Genomic DNA, 13,552 nt, shown 5'->3' with positions numbered 1-13,552 from the left:
AATAAATTTCATTGTGGTTTTGCCTAGAAACGATGCAACTGGAGTTTATTTCCAGCAGATGAGTTCCAGGACATGACTGCACAAGTTCCATAAATATTCCAGCACTACTAGACTTCCAGACAGATTTGAATACCATTCAGGAACAGTGCATTACACTTTAAAAGTCTGCTCCAAGTATATACCTTACACTTACATTCACTTTTCATGAATACATGTTATTGTAACAACCAAATGATGAGGAGTTAAACTCTTATGGTTCAAAGATATCTTACATAAATATATTAGATATCTATACTATTATAGATATATAATAACGTATCTATATCAGTTCAGTTGCTCAGTCGTGTCCAACTCTTTGCGACCCCATGAACTGCAGCACGCCAGGCCTCCCTGTCCATCACCAACTCCCAGAGTTCATCCAAACCCATGTCCATTGAATCGGTGATGCCATCCAACCATCTCATCTTCTGTCGTCCCCTTCTCCTCCTGCCCTCAATCCTTCCCAGCATCAGAGTCTTTTCCAATGAGTCAACTCTTAGCATGAGGTGGCCAAAGTACTGGAGTTTCAGCTTTAGCATCAGTCCTTCCAATGAACACCAAGGACTGATCTTTAGGATGGACTGCTTGGATCTCCTTGCAATCCAAGGGACTCTCAAGAGTCTTCTCCAACACCACCATTCAAAACCATCAATTCTTCCGCAATCAGCATTTTAACAGTCCAACTTTCACATCCATACATGACCACAGGAAAAACCATAGCCTTGACTACATGGACCTTTGTTGACAAAGCAACGTCTCTGCTTTTGAATATGCTGTCTAAGTTGGTCATAACTTTCCTTCCAAGGAGTAAGCGTCTTTTAATTTTATGGCTGCAATCACCATCTGCAGTGATTTTGGAGCCCCGAAAAATAAAGACAGCCACTGTTTCCACTGTTTCCCCATCTATCTGCCATGAAATGATGGCCACGGATGCCATGATCTTAGTTTTCTGAATGTTGAGATTTAAGCCAACTTTTTCACTCTCCTCTTTCACTTTCATCAAGAGTTCCTCTTCATTTTCTGCCATAAGGGTGGTGTCATCTGCATATCTGAGGTTGTTGATATTTCTCCCAGCAATCTTGATTCCAGCTTGTGCTTCTTCCAGCCCAGCGTTTCTCATGATGTACTCTGCACAGAAGTTAAATAAGCAGGGTGACAATATACAGCCTTGACGTACTCCTTTTCCTATTTGGAACCAGTCTGTTGTTCCATGTCCAGTTCTAACTGTTGCTTCTTGACCTGCATATAGGTTTCTCAAGAGGCAGGTCAGGTGGTCTGGTATTCCCATCTCTTTAAGAATTTTCCACAGTTTATTGTGATCCACACAAAGGCTTTGGCATAGTCAAGAAAGCAGAAATAGATGTCTTTCTGGAATTCTCTTGCTTTTTCAATGATCCAGCGGACGTTGGCAATTTGATCTGATTCCTCTGCCTTTTCTAAAACCAGCTTGAACATCTGGAAGTTCACGGTTCACGTATTGCGGAAGCCTGGCTTGGAGAATTTTGAGCATTACTTTACTAGCATGTGAGATGAGTGCAATTGTGTGGTAGTTTGAGCATTCTTTGGCATTGCCTTTCTTTGGGACTGGAATGAAAATTGATCTTTTCCAGTCCTGTGGCCACTGCTGAGTTTTCCAAATTTGCTGGCATACTGAGTGTAGCACTTTCACAGCATCATCTTTTAGAATCTGAAATAGCTCAACTGGAATTCCATCATCTCCACTAGCTTTGTTCGTAGTGATGCTTTCTAAGGCCCACTTGACTTCACATTCCAGGATGTCTGGCTCTAATGAGTGGTCACACCATCGTGATTATCTAGGTCATGAAGATCTTTTTTGTACAGTTCTTCTGTGTATTCTTGCCACCTCTTAATATCTCCTGCCTCTGTTAGGTCCATACCATTTCTGTCCTTTATCGAGCCCATCTTTGCATGAAATGTTCCCTTGGCGTCTTTAATTTTCTTGAAGAGATCTCTAGTCTTTCCCATTCTATTGTTTTCCTCTATTTCTCTGCATTGATCACTGAGGAAGGCTTTCTTATCTCTCTTGCTATTCTCTGGAACTCTGCATTCAGATGCTCATATCTTTCCTTTTCTCCTTTGCTTTTCACTTCTCTTCTTTTCACAGCTATTTGTAAGGCCTCCTCAGACAGCCATTTTGCTTTTTTGCATTTCTTTTTCTTGGGGATGGTCTTGATTCCTATCTCCTGTACAATGTCACAAACCTCCGTCCATAGTTCATCAGGCACTGTATCTATCAGATCTAGGCCCTTAAATCTATTTCTCACTTCCACTGTATAGTCATAAAGGATTTGATTTCGGTCATAGCTGAATGGTCTAGTGGTTTTCCATACTTTCTTCAATTTCAGTTTGAAGTTGGCAGTAAGGAGTTCATGATCTGAGCCACAGTCAGCTCCTGGTCTTGTTTTTGCTGACTGTATAGCGCTTCTCCATCTTTGGCTGCAAAGAATATAATCAATCTGATTTCAGTGTTGACCATCTGGTGATGTCCATGTGTAGAGTTTTCTCTTGTGTTGTTGGAAGAGGGTGTTTGCTATGACCAGTGCGTTCTCTTGGCAGAACTCTGTTAGCCTCTGCCCTGCTTCATTCTGTACTCCAAGGCCAAATTTGCCTCTTACTCCAGGTGTTTTTTACTTCCTACTTTTGCATTCCAGTCTCCTATTATGAAAAGGACATCTTTTTTGGGTGTTAGTTCTAGACGGTCTTGTAGGTCTTCATAGAACCGTTCAACTTCAGCTTCTTCAGCGTTACTGGTTGGGGCATAGACTTGGATTACCTTGATATTGAATGGTTTGCCTTGGAAACAAACAAGAGATCATTCTGTTGTTTTTGAGATTGCATCCAAGTACTACATTCTGGAATCTTTTGTTGACCATGATGGCTACTCCATTTCTTCTAAGAGATTCCTGCCCACAGTAGTAGATACAATGGTCATCTGAGTTAAGTTCACCCATTTCAGTCCATCTTAGTTCAATGATTCCTAGAATGTTGATGTTCACTCTTGCCATCTCCTGTTTGACCACTTCCAATTTGCCTTGATTCATGGACCTAACATTCCAGGTTCCTATGCAATATTGCTGTTTACAGCATCAAACCTTGCTTCTATCACCAGTCCCATCCACAACTGGGTGTTGTTTTGCTTTGGCTCCATCCCTTCATTCTTTCTGGAGTTATTTCTCCACTGATCTCCAGCAGCATACTGGGCACCTACCGACCTGCAGAGTTCATCTGTCAGTGTCTTATCTTTTTGCCTTTTCATACTGTTCATGGGGTTCTTAAGGCAAGAATACTGAAGGGGTTTGCCATTCCCTTCTCCAGTGGACCACATATCTATATAATAATATATATATTATTTTCTAGATATCTATATTAGAGAACTAGAGTCATACACTTAAGAATTAATACAGCAATGATTAGAATCCACTGATTACTAAACAGCTTATAATATACTATACTATATAATCTGTGGTACAGTATATACCTGTACTACAGATTATAATAAAATTAGCTGTGGGCTTTGGCACTGATTTTTGACAAATGTTTACTAGGTACTTTTATTTTTGACAGGTCTCCACTGATAAAATGTGATTAACGATGAGCCTAAGTATGACATCTGATAGTAGAGGAGACCCTGGAGGAGGGCATGGCAACCCACTTCAGTGTTCTTGCCTGGAGAATCCCACGGACCCAGGAACCTGGCAGGTTACAGTCCACAGGGTTGCAAAGTCAGACATGACTGAAGCGACTTAGCTCCGCACAGCACAGTGCAGAAGAACGAGTAAGTGAAATTCAGAAAAATCAGAAATGCTGCTCTTCAAGAAAGACCAGGTAAGAAACCAGATTGTTTTCAACCAACTCTGGAGAATATATAACACATACTAGAGACATTCGGAGAAGGCAATGGCACCCCACTCCAGTACTCTTGCCTGGAAAATCCCGTGGACGGCGGAGCCTGGTGGGCTGCAGTCCATGGGGTCGCAGAGTCGGACACAACTGAGCGACTTCACTTTCACTTTTCACTTTCATGCACTGGAGAAGGAAATGGCAATCCACTCCAGTGTTCTTGCCTGGAGAATCCCAGGGACGAGGGAACCTGGTAGGCTGCCGTCTATGGGGTCGCACAGAGTCGGACACGACTGAAGTGACTTAACAGTAGCAGCAGAGACGTTAGGCTCAAGAGGTCTTTGGGCAAATGCAAAGGATGATGAAAGAGAAAAGGCTGGGTTTTGTGGCTTACAGAAAAAGAGGTCATACTCTCTATTTCCTTCCTTTGCATCCTCAAATAAAACTAAAATGTCTCAGAAAGAGGACTGAGTTACAGCTTTTCAGTAAGTATTCACTGAGCAAATAAAATGCACTGGATTGCCAAGGCAGCAGCTTTTGAGGATCAGAAAGTAATAAGCCCTAAACATGAAAGCAAACTTTCATTCATAAAAAAGAAATTATAGAAGCAAACAATTTTAACACTAATTATGCAACCAAACTCGCTCAGCTCTAAATGACCCTAGGTCTAAAAACAACTGGGCTCAGGGTTTAGCCCATATCTGACTAAAGATGTAAAATATCATTCACAGCCTGTGTTTCTTCAGATTACTAAACTATGCAACTACTGAAAACAGCAGAAAGACTAGTATCAATGCTACGTTTCTACATACCACCTGCGATCCTCACAAAACTACTGCAAGATGAAGAAAATGAGGATCAGATAATCTAGGTAATTTGTGCAGTAAGTAACTGAAAAGAGGTTTGCCTGACCCCAATTACATCATACCTGGCCCACTGATCAAAAACCAGTTCATGCTGACTCCCTAAAGGGAACCTATATCATTTCAACAATAAGGAAGAACTACAAGATGAACCTGTATAGATCTAATCAGACTATGATATCTGTTTGGGGGTTTCACTGTCTAAAAAATTAAAATACATTAAAAAAAAAAAAGATTACAAGGCTAAAACAAACAGCTATATAAAAATGTTTATTTTTGAGGTTCTCCTGTTTTTAACCAATAAAACATTTTAAACCCTCCATATTCATTTCTTGGGAGTGAGGGGGAGTCTACCTTCAATTCTTGATTTAAGTCTGGCTATTCAAGTGAAATCTGATATGGCACTTAATAACTGTTTTAATTTTAAAAGTAACTTTATTTCCTGCTAGTCAGAAAGCACTACTGCTCTTGAGACTGACAAGGAGCAATCTCATTTTCTAGACTTCAAAACTGGATACAGAGGACTCCCCTAGTGGTACAGTGGGTAAGAGTCTGCCTGCTAATGCAGGGGACACAGGTTCGATCCCTGGTTCACAAAGATTCCAAATGCTTCGGAGCAACTAAGCCCGTGCACCACAACTCCTGGAGTCTGAGCACTCTAGGGCCCATGAGCCACAGCTACTGAGCCTGTGTGCTGCAACCACTGAAGCCTGTGTGTTTAGAGCCTGTGCTCCACAGCAGAAGCCCATGCACTGCAACAGAGTAGCCCCGCAGCTGGAGAAAGCCTGCACGCAGCAATGAAGGCCAAGTACAGCCAAAATTAAATAAGCTTTAAAAATCAGATATGCAAAGAAATACATAGCAACAAAACAGCTCCATTTTCCACTCACTCATGGAAAAAATCTACTGCCCAGCTTTTAATATAGATTAAAACACCCAACTATTTCTCATTTATTTCCCCACCTGGAGCATGTTGGGTGTTTCTGACGCAAAACTTAACTGACACAGGGTTAACTGAGAGATCACTACTAAAATGGAGAAAAATAATTTGTTCTACTTGAATGGGAAAGACTAGAGATCTCTTCAAGAAAACTGGAGATACCAGGGGAACATTTCATGCAAAGATAGGCACAATAAAGGACAGAAACAGCAAGGACCTAACAGAAGCAGAAGATATTAAGACGTGGCAAGAATACCCAGAACTATACAAAAAAGGTCTAAATGACTCGGATAACCACAAAGGTTTGGCCACTAACCTATAGCCAAATATCCTAGAATGGGAAGTCAAGTGGGCCTTAGGAAGCATTTCTTCAAACAAAGCTAGTGGAGGTGATGGAATTCCAACTGAGCTATTTCAAATCCTAAACATATGCAAAAGCAGAGACATTACTTTGCCGACTAAGGTCCATCTAGTCAAGGCTATGGTTTTTCTCCAGTGGTCATGTATGGATACGAGAGTTGGACTGTGAAGAAGGCTGAGCGCTGAAGAATTGATGCTTTTGAACTGTGGTGTTGGAGAAGACTCTTGAGAGTCCCCTGGACTGCAAAGAGATCCAACCAGTCCATTCTGAAGGAGATCAGCCCTGGGATTTCTTTGGAAGGAATGATGCTAAAGCTGAAACCCCAGTACTTTGGCCACCTCATGCGAAGAGTTGACTCATTGGAAAAGACTCTGATGCTGGGAGGGACTGGGGGCAGGAGAAGAAGGGGACGACAGAGGATGAGATGGCTGGATGGCATCACTGACTCGATGGACGTTGAGTCTGAGTGAACTCCGGGAGTTGGTGATGGACAGGGAGGCCTGGCGTGCTGCAATTCATGGGGTCACAAAGAGTCGGACACGACTGAGCGGCTGAACTGAACTGAACTGAAAAGATGATGCTGTGAAAGAGCTGCATTCAATATGCCAGCAAATCTGAAAAACTCAGCAGTGGCCACAGGACTGGAAAAGGTCAGTTTTCATTCCAATCCCAAAGAAAGGAAATGCCAAAGAATGTTCAACCTACCATGCAATTGTGCTCATTTCACATGCCAGCAAGGTAATGATCAAAATCCTTCAAGTTAGGCTTCAACAATTCATGAACTGAGAACTTCCAGATGTACAAGCTGGATTTAGAAAAGGCAGAGGAACCAGAGATCAAATTGCCAACATTTGTTTGGATAATAGAAAGAGCAAGAGAATTCCAGAAAAACATCTACTTCTGCTTCAATGACTATGCTAAAGCTTTTAATTGTGTGGATCACAACAAACTGTGGATAAGTCTAAAGAGATGGGAATACCAGACCACCTTACCTGTCTGCTGAGAAATCTATATGCAGGTCAAGAAGCAAAAGTTAGAACAGGAAGTAGAACAATGGGACTGATTCAAAATTGGGAAAGGAGTACATCAAGGCTATATATTATCATCCTGCTTATTTGACTTATATGCCAAGTACATCATGTGAAATGTCAGGCTGGATGAATCACAAGCTGGAATCAAGGTTGCCTGGACAAATATCAACAGCCTGAGATATGCAGATGATACCACCCTTATGGCAGAAAGTGAAGAAGAAAGAACCAAAGAGCTTCTTGATGAAAGTGAAAGAGGAGAGTGAAAAAGCTGGCTTGAACCTCAACATTCAAAAAACTAAGATCATGGCATCCAGTCCCACCACTTCATGTCAAATAGACGGGGAAACAGTGGAAACAGTGATGACAGACTTTATTCTCTTGGGCGCCAAAATCACTGTGGACAGTGACTGCAGCCAGGAAATTAAGATACTTGATTCTTGGAAGAAAAGCTCTGACAAACCTAGAGAGCGTGTTAAAAAGCAGAGGCATCGCTTTGCCAACAAAGGTCCGTCTAGTCAAAGCTATGGTTTCTCCAGTGGTCACGTATGCATGTGAGAGCTGGACCATGAAGAAGGCTGAGTGCAGAAGAACTGCTGCTTTTGAACTGCGGTGCTGTAGAAGACTCGAGAGTCTTTCGGACTGCAAGGAGGTCAAACCAGTCAATCCTAAAGGAAATTAACCCTGAATATTTGTTGGAGGGACTGACATTGAAGCTCCAATACTTGGTCACCTTTTGTGAAGGGCCGATTCACTGGAAAAGATCCTGATGCTGGGAAAGACTGAGGACAACAGGAGAAAGGGGTGGCAGAGGCTGAGATGGTTAGACAGTATCACAGCTTCAACCAACTTGAGTTTGAGCAAACTCTGGGAGATAATAAAGGACAGGGAATCTTGGAGTGCTGCAGGTTCACGGGGATACAGTCAGACACAATTTAGCAACTGAACAAGAGCAAACACTCTATGATTACATAATTGAAACCATTTTCCTAGCGATCGTTAAAAGAACTGTGCATATGCGGTGCCTCCCTAATAAAACATATCCAAATACATCCCTCATCACTTAAAAACACAATGCAGACACTTCAACTACATTTCAGTTCTTGGGATACCATGTTCAGATCTTGTCAAAACCTAAGAACAATGTTTTTGACAAACCAGAAGGTGTCTCAAGGAAAGGAGCCAAGGAGAAATTTAAAAACCATCATATCAGAAATAGTTGAAAGAAATAGGTACATTCCTAATCTGTAGAAAAACTGGTTGGGGAAGAGGAGATCACAAGACAAATGGCTGTCAAAGTACTTGAAGATTACTAGGAAGGGACTTAAGGCTTATTCTACAGTGTCTCCAAATAGGAAGACAAGGCCAGTGGATATCGTGTACAGAGACAAATTTCTAACACACAGAACTGCAAATGACATCATCTGTCTCTCAAAGCAGATTCCTCCAAAGGCAACTCAGAGATGAGGTGAACATCTATTAGAAAAGCATAAAGAGAACTAAACCATATGAGTAAAGACTGGCCCAGATTAGTGGGGTTCCAACATTTTTTTAATGTTTTAGAAACTTTTTGAAATGCTCCTTAATATATGTATAGTTATAAATCAGTTGTGAATTGCTGTTAACCTGTATATTAAATATTACTAAAGGTAATAAAAACTTCATTCCTAAAAAATGCATGTAGAAAGAGATCCTAATTTTTTCCTATATTCTAATGGATCACCTTATGCAACCCAGGGTAGTGCATGGAAGTATTCTGAAAGCTGTAATTAGTAACAACAGAAAAAAACACCAGGAGAGGGATCTGACTCCCATCTCACCTCACTGATTCGTAATTAACTGCCCTCATGCAGCAAGCCATTAGCTTCTGTGATCACAAACAGCAAGTTCAGTTACAAAAACCCAGCAGAATGCAGACAAAGGTCCGAGGAAATTAACTTATAAGTAGACTCTATTCCAGGCAAACTTTAACTGTCCATTAAAATGAGTGCTCTGGGAAGATGAGGAGACTTGCACAGCATTTCCCAATTTTCCGACTTCTCTACCTAACTCAGACTATGAAAATATAGTACCAGAATTTCCAAATGCTTGTACCAGAATGGTGTAGTGTGTCTAGTTCCAACAACAAAGAATTACAAACCCTCAAGCTGAGCTGGATGCTTCTTAGAGTCAGGAAACAGATGGAGAGGGAAAATCCAACTAAGAATTTAAAAAGATTTAGAATGTTTCCACTCTGACCTAAGGCTCCTCATTTTCAGAGAGAGCTGGCAGGCTTTCTCTAAAGGAGAAGACAGGCCTCATCCGTAGTACCCTGCCTCAGTGGACTGGTGGATGGGTCCTCGGGTTTCAGCACATCCATAATTTATTATCAAATGCCTAAGCCAACACATGAGAGCAAGATGATTTCATACTCCTTCCCTGCTCCCCCACAAGGAGGCAACCTTTATATCAGAACAATGTGCCCAGGAGAAGAATCTAAAGACACAAGGCATATCCCAGGCAAGGCATATTGGAATGCTCAGGGGGACAATACCCATGTTCTCTCCACACCTTTACCACTTCCCCGACATCAACCCCCCTCCCTCATCATACCCCTCATTTAAGGCTGAACGAAATGAGATCTCATGGTGGGTCCAGGCAGTCTTCCCTTTCTCCGTGGGTAAGCTCTAAAAACAGGCCGAAGCTTCATGTGTTTGGTTTCCTCAATGTCCTCAATGTTTGTATACACATTATGAAAAGCCACGCTGGCTTGGGAGTCATGGAAAGCAAAACAGTGAGTCACTGTGCAACGGGTACATCACAAACCTGAAGGCCACAAGATCCTGATCTGGTACATGGACCCGGACCAGCTAAAAAGCATCTAAGAAAACCTGTCCACCAATAGGTTTACCTAAGTTGGTTGACCTTGGGCAAATCACCAGTCTCGCTGGGCCTCATCTTTAAAATGAGGTGATGATGGACTGGGCAGCCCTCTAAGAAATAAGCTCTTCTGAGTCGTGGCACTCTATTTTTGAATATATTAGAGGAGGCAACGAGGAAGTTTCTGCACAGTTGAAATTTTTCAAAAAAAGGTCTGGGGGTAAAAAAGTGGTCCGTCTAAAAGCAAGAGCAACTGGTCTGGGTCCGCGCCAATGGCCTCTCAGACAGAGGAAAGGGGAGAAAAGGGTCAGAGATTCAACCTCGGGGACGGAGGGAAAGGCTGCGGCCAAGACCCCGGGGCCGAAGTGTGGCTGGAAACGGGGCTGGCGGCGGCGAGCCCGGAGAGCGGCGGAGGACGCAGGGCGGCCTCCTCCGGGGGCCGGTCAGGGCCTGGCCGGGCGGCGCGCCCCGCCACCGGTCTCGGCCGCGGGAAGCGGCGGGGAGGCGGGGCGGCCGAGAAAGCGGCAGGCCTGGGGGTGGGGCGCTGGGGCAGGGCTCCGATGAGCGCGGCGAGCGGCCCGGAGGCCCGGGGACCGGGGCTGGCTGGAGGGCGGCCGGCGAACCGCCACCCGGCCCGCCGAGATTGCGCGTGCGCGCGAGGGCCCCCGAGGGTCGCGGGCGGAGGGGGAGGCGCGGGGGGGAGGGGCCCGGCGGGGTGGGGGAGGGGACGCGAGGTGGGGGCCTCGCACAATAACAAACCGCAGCCCTTTCCGACCCCGCCTCTCAGCCGCCCGTTTCCCGCTCCTCGATATGCACTCACTCAGGCACAGGGTCCGTGCGGAACCCCAGCGGCTGCGGCGTCGGCGGGTGGCGCGTCTGTCGCTCGCACAGTCCGGGCGGCCCCACTCCGGCGCGTCCCTCCTCCGGCCCCAGCACCCGCTGCAGCGCCCCTACTTCCGGTTCCCCTGCCACTCAGGCAAATGGCTTCCGGAAGTCCCGCCCCATCCTGCCCGGCCTTCGCTTGCCTCTGCTCGCTTTCCCTTTCTGCGGGCGCTTGGTGCTAGCCCCCAGGTGTCCTGCGGGACCCTTCCGAGTTTCCCGCTTTGTTCTCTGTCCTGCCTTTATTTTGAATGTAGTCTGCGAGACTTGGGCCTCTATCTTTCCTTCCGCTGCATCCCTCAATCCTGCGTTCATATCATCGCAGCGTGGAGATGGCATTCAGGACAATGTGCGGTGACCTCACGCTGACGCCATTCCCTTCCAACCCCGCCAACCTGGCTTCCTTCTCCACCCCGTGGAATAAACCAGATTGCTGCCAGAGGGAGGGAAATAGGGCCCCGAGGTTAATGAGGCAAGTGCCTCACATTCATGGGTAGAATTTCTGTTTCTATGATGAATGTACGGATTTTAGATGACCGCCTCTTAAGCTAATACCATAGCAGGGGTATGGAGAGCCAGAGTCTTTTTCTTTTAGAGATCCATGCAGTTTCAGGGAAGACGTGTCTGTGTGTGTGTGTGTGTGTGTGCGCGCGCTGCGGCGGCACGCGCACACATGTACAGTCAATATGAAAAGACCTGTGCTGAATGGTATATAAATGCGGGATCTGTAACAGCAAAGAGGTGGGGCAAAAGATGAACGCAGGCTATAGTTAGCAAAACGTTTGGTTGAGCAACATCCAGAGCTGGCCCTTTAAAAATGAATGGGATCCATTCAGACCCTTATCTGTATTGCTAGAGCCTTCTAGAACTCTGAAAATGATCAGGGGGCTTGTTTTTTCGGACAAAACCTGTTAAGGGTTGCTGTGAAGATCTGGAAGCCTAAAGTTTCAAGGTATATCAAATTATTTTTCAGATGACCTGTGCTGTCAAGTTATTTATCAGGCATATAGAATCCAGAATAATTTGTCCTATAAAACGCTAACTTACCTTAGAATTCTCTTGCAGATGTTCACACACTATATAGCACACCACTAGGTAAATTGTTGATTTAAATGTTTTATTGAAAAGAATTTGTGTTTGGGGAACTCAAATGATGGTGTCATGGTAGAATAGAAAAAGGAGCCCAAGATGGCAGACCACCGGGTCGGGTGGGCTGGGGGGTTGGGGTGAGTCCACCAAAGGGGAAGTGGAGGACCAGAGCCAGAACCTCCCATCCTAGGCGTGACTAGTCAGGCTCCAAGAGGAGGAGACAGCATAAAAAGGGAAGCCAAGATGAATGGAACTTTTTCAGGGTCTGCCCTCTCTTGGGTCCTGGGAGCTTACTGCTCGTTTCCCGCTTGAGCTGTAACAGTTGTAGCTAGTTTCTTAGGAATACTGCCTGCTTAATAAAATCTGATCTCTTTGACCTATACAGGTGGCTGGTCATTGCAAATCTTTGCTATGTGAAGACAAGAACCAAGGGAGAGGGGTATACCAATCTGATAACGGTACAAAAAGCAATCTGGAAATGTATTGATAACAGAAGACAGAGCTTGAATTATTCTCCAGGGATAAATCCATGGAATCCTGAATTTCCTCAATTTTAACACTCAACACACTATAATGTAATTACTACTTTAATATAATGTCTCCCCTGCTATATTCTAAGCTCCCAGGGAGCAGAGACTTTGTGTGGATTCCCAGTACCTGGCATGATGCCCAGTGAATAGCAGATACTTATTAAATGTGGCTCAACCAGGAATAAATGATCAAGGGTTGAATTTGTGCCTATGTGATAGCTATGACCTATCTGTGCATTTTCTTGTTTTCAACTTTTTAATTAAGAAATACAAACAAGGGAAGTGTGCCCCCAGGGAACACTAGTTAAACTAGCCTCTGCAAATATTTGAAGACCTCTATGGCTCGGACAAGCTTCCCATCTGTCAATAGTAGTAAAGAACCTGCCTGACAATGCAGAAGACATAAGAGATGCAGGTTGGATCACTGGGTCAGGAAGATCTCTTGGAAGAGGGCATGGCAACCCACTCGAGTATACTTGCCTGGGAAGTCCCATGAACAGGGGAGCCTGGCCGGCTACAGTTAATGGGGCTGCAAAGAGTTGAACACGACTGAAGCCGCTTAGCACCGAACCCTGAAATTCATGAAGAGGTTGTCTCCTAATAGGTCTGTTTTGGCTTTCTAAGTAATGCATTTAAAAAATGCGGGTGGTAGCATGAAAAGGACCATAAATTAGGCTTCAGAATACCCTGGATTCTTGTCTGCTCACTTTACTTTCTTGAACCTTTGTTTCTTAGTCTGTAAGATGAGAAGGATGGACTAGGTCATTGCAAAATTGTTTTTAGCTCTAAGCCTCCAATGTCCCCCCAGTTCCCTGAAGGGACATAACTCTGGGGTATGCAACCCTATCTCACTTCTCCTCACTTCCCACACACAACCTCCCCTTCCCCTGGGCCCCATTCAGGATCTGTGTTTTCCATAGTTTTCCGTATCACCTTACAATTGGTGATAGGTAAAAATAGCTGTTTTCGACTATGAAACAAATCGACTGAAAGCTATCAGGAGAGCTTGCCCTTCAAGTTGTTTTTCCATTAATGATGATAGGTTTAATGATTCTACCTGGATTCTTTGGTCTGGTTTCCCACAACTGAATGCCAACCCAAAG

At 44.3% G+C, this 13,552-nt stretch overlaps 1 protein-coding gene across 1 annotated transcript in view; it reads right to left on the bottom strand.

Annotated features, from left to right (window-relative positions):
* PAFAH1B2 (platelet activating factor acetylhydrolase 1b catalytic subunit 2) overlaps positions 1-10,873 on the bottom strand; it is a 28,524-nt gene extending 17,651 nt beyond the window's left edge. Inside the window, exon 1 of the mRNA XM_052652273.1 lies at positions 10,772-10,873. The gene's annotated coding sequence lies outside the window, so the exon portion shown is untranslated. The remainder of the gene's footprint in view (positions 1-10,771) is intronic.
* Between the last annotated feature and the right edge of the window lie 2,679 nt (positions 10,874-13,552).

This window comes from Budorcas taxicolor, chromosome 15 (assembly GCF_023091745.1).
Source record: "Budorcas taxicolor isolate Tak-1 chromosome 15, Takin1.1, whole genome shotgun sequence".
NCBI lineage: Eukaryota > Metazoa > Chordata > Mammalia > Artiodactyla > Bovidae > Budorcas > Budorcas taxicolor.
Note: the sequence above shows the minus strand (reverse complement) of the source record. Positions and strands in the feature narration are given on the sequence as shown.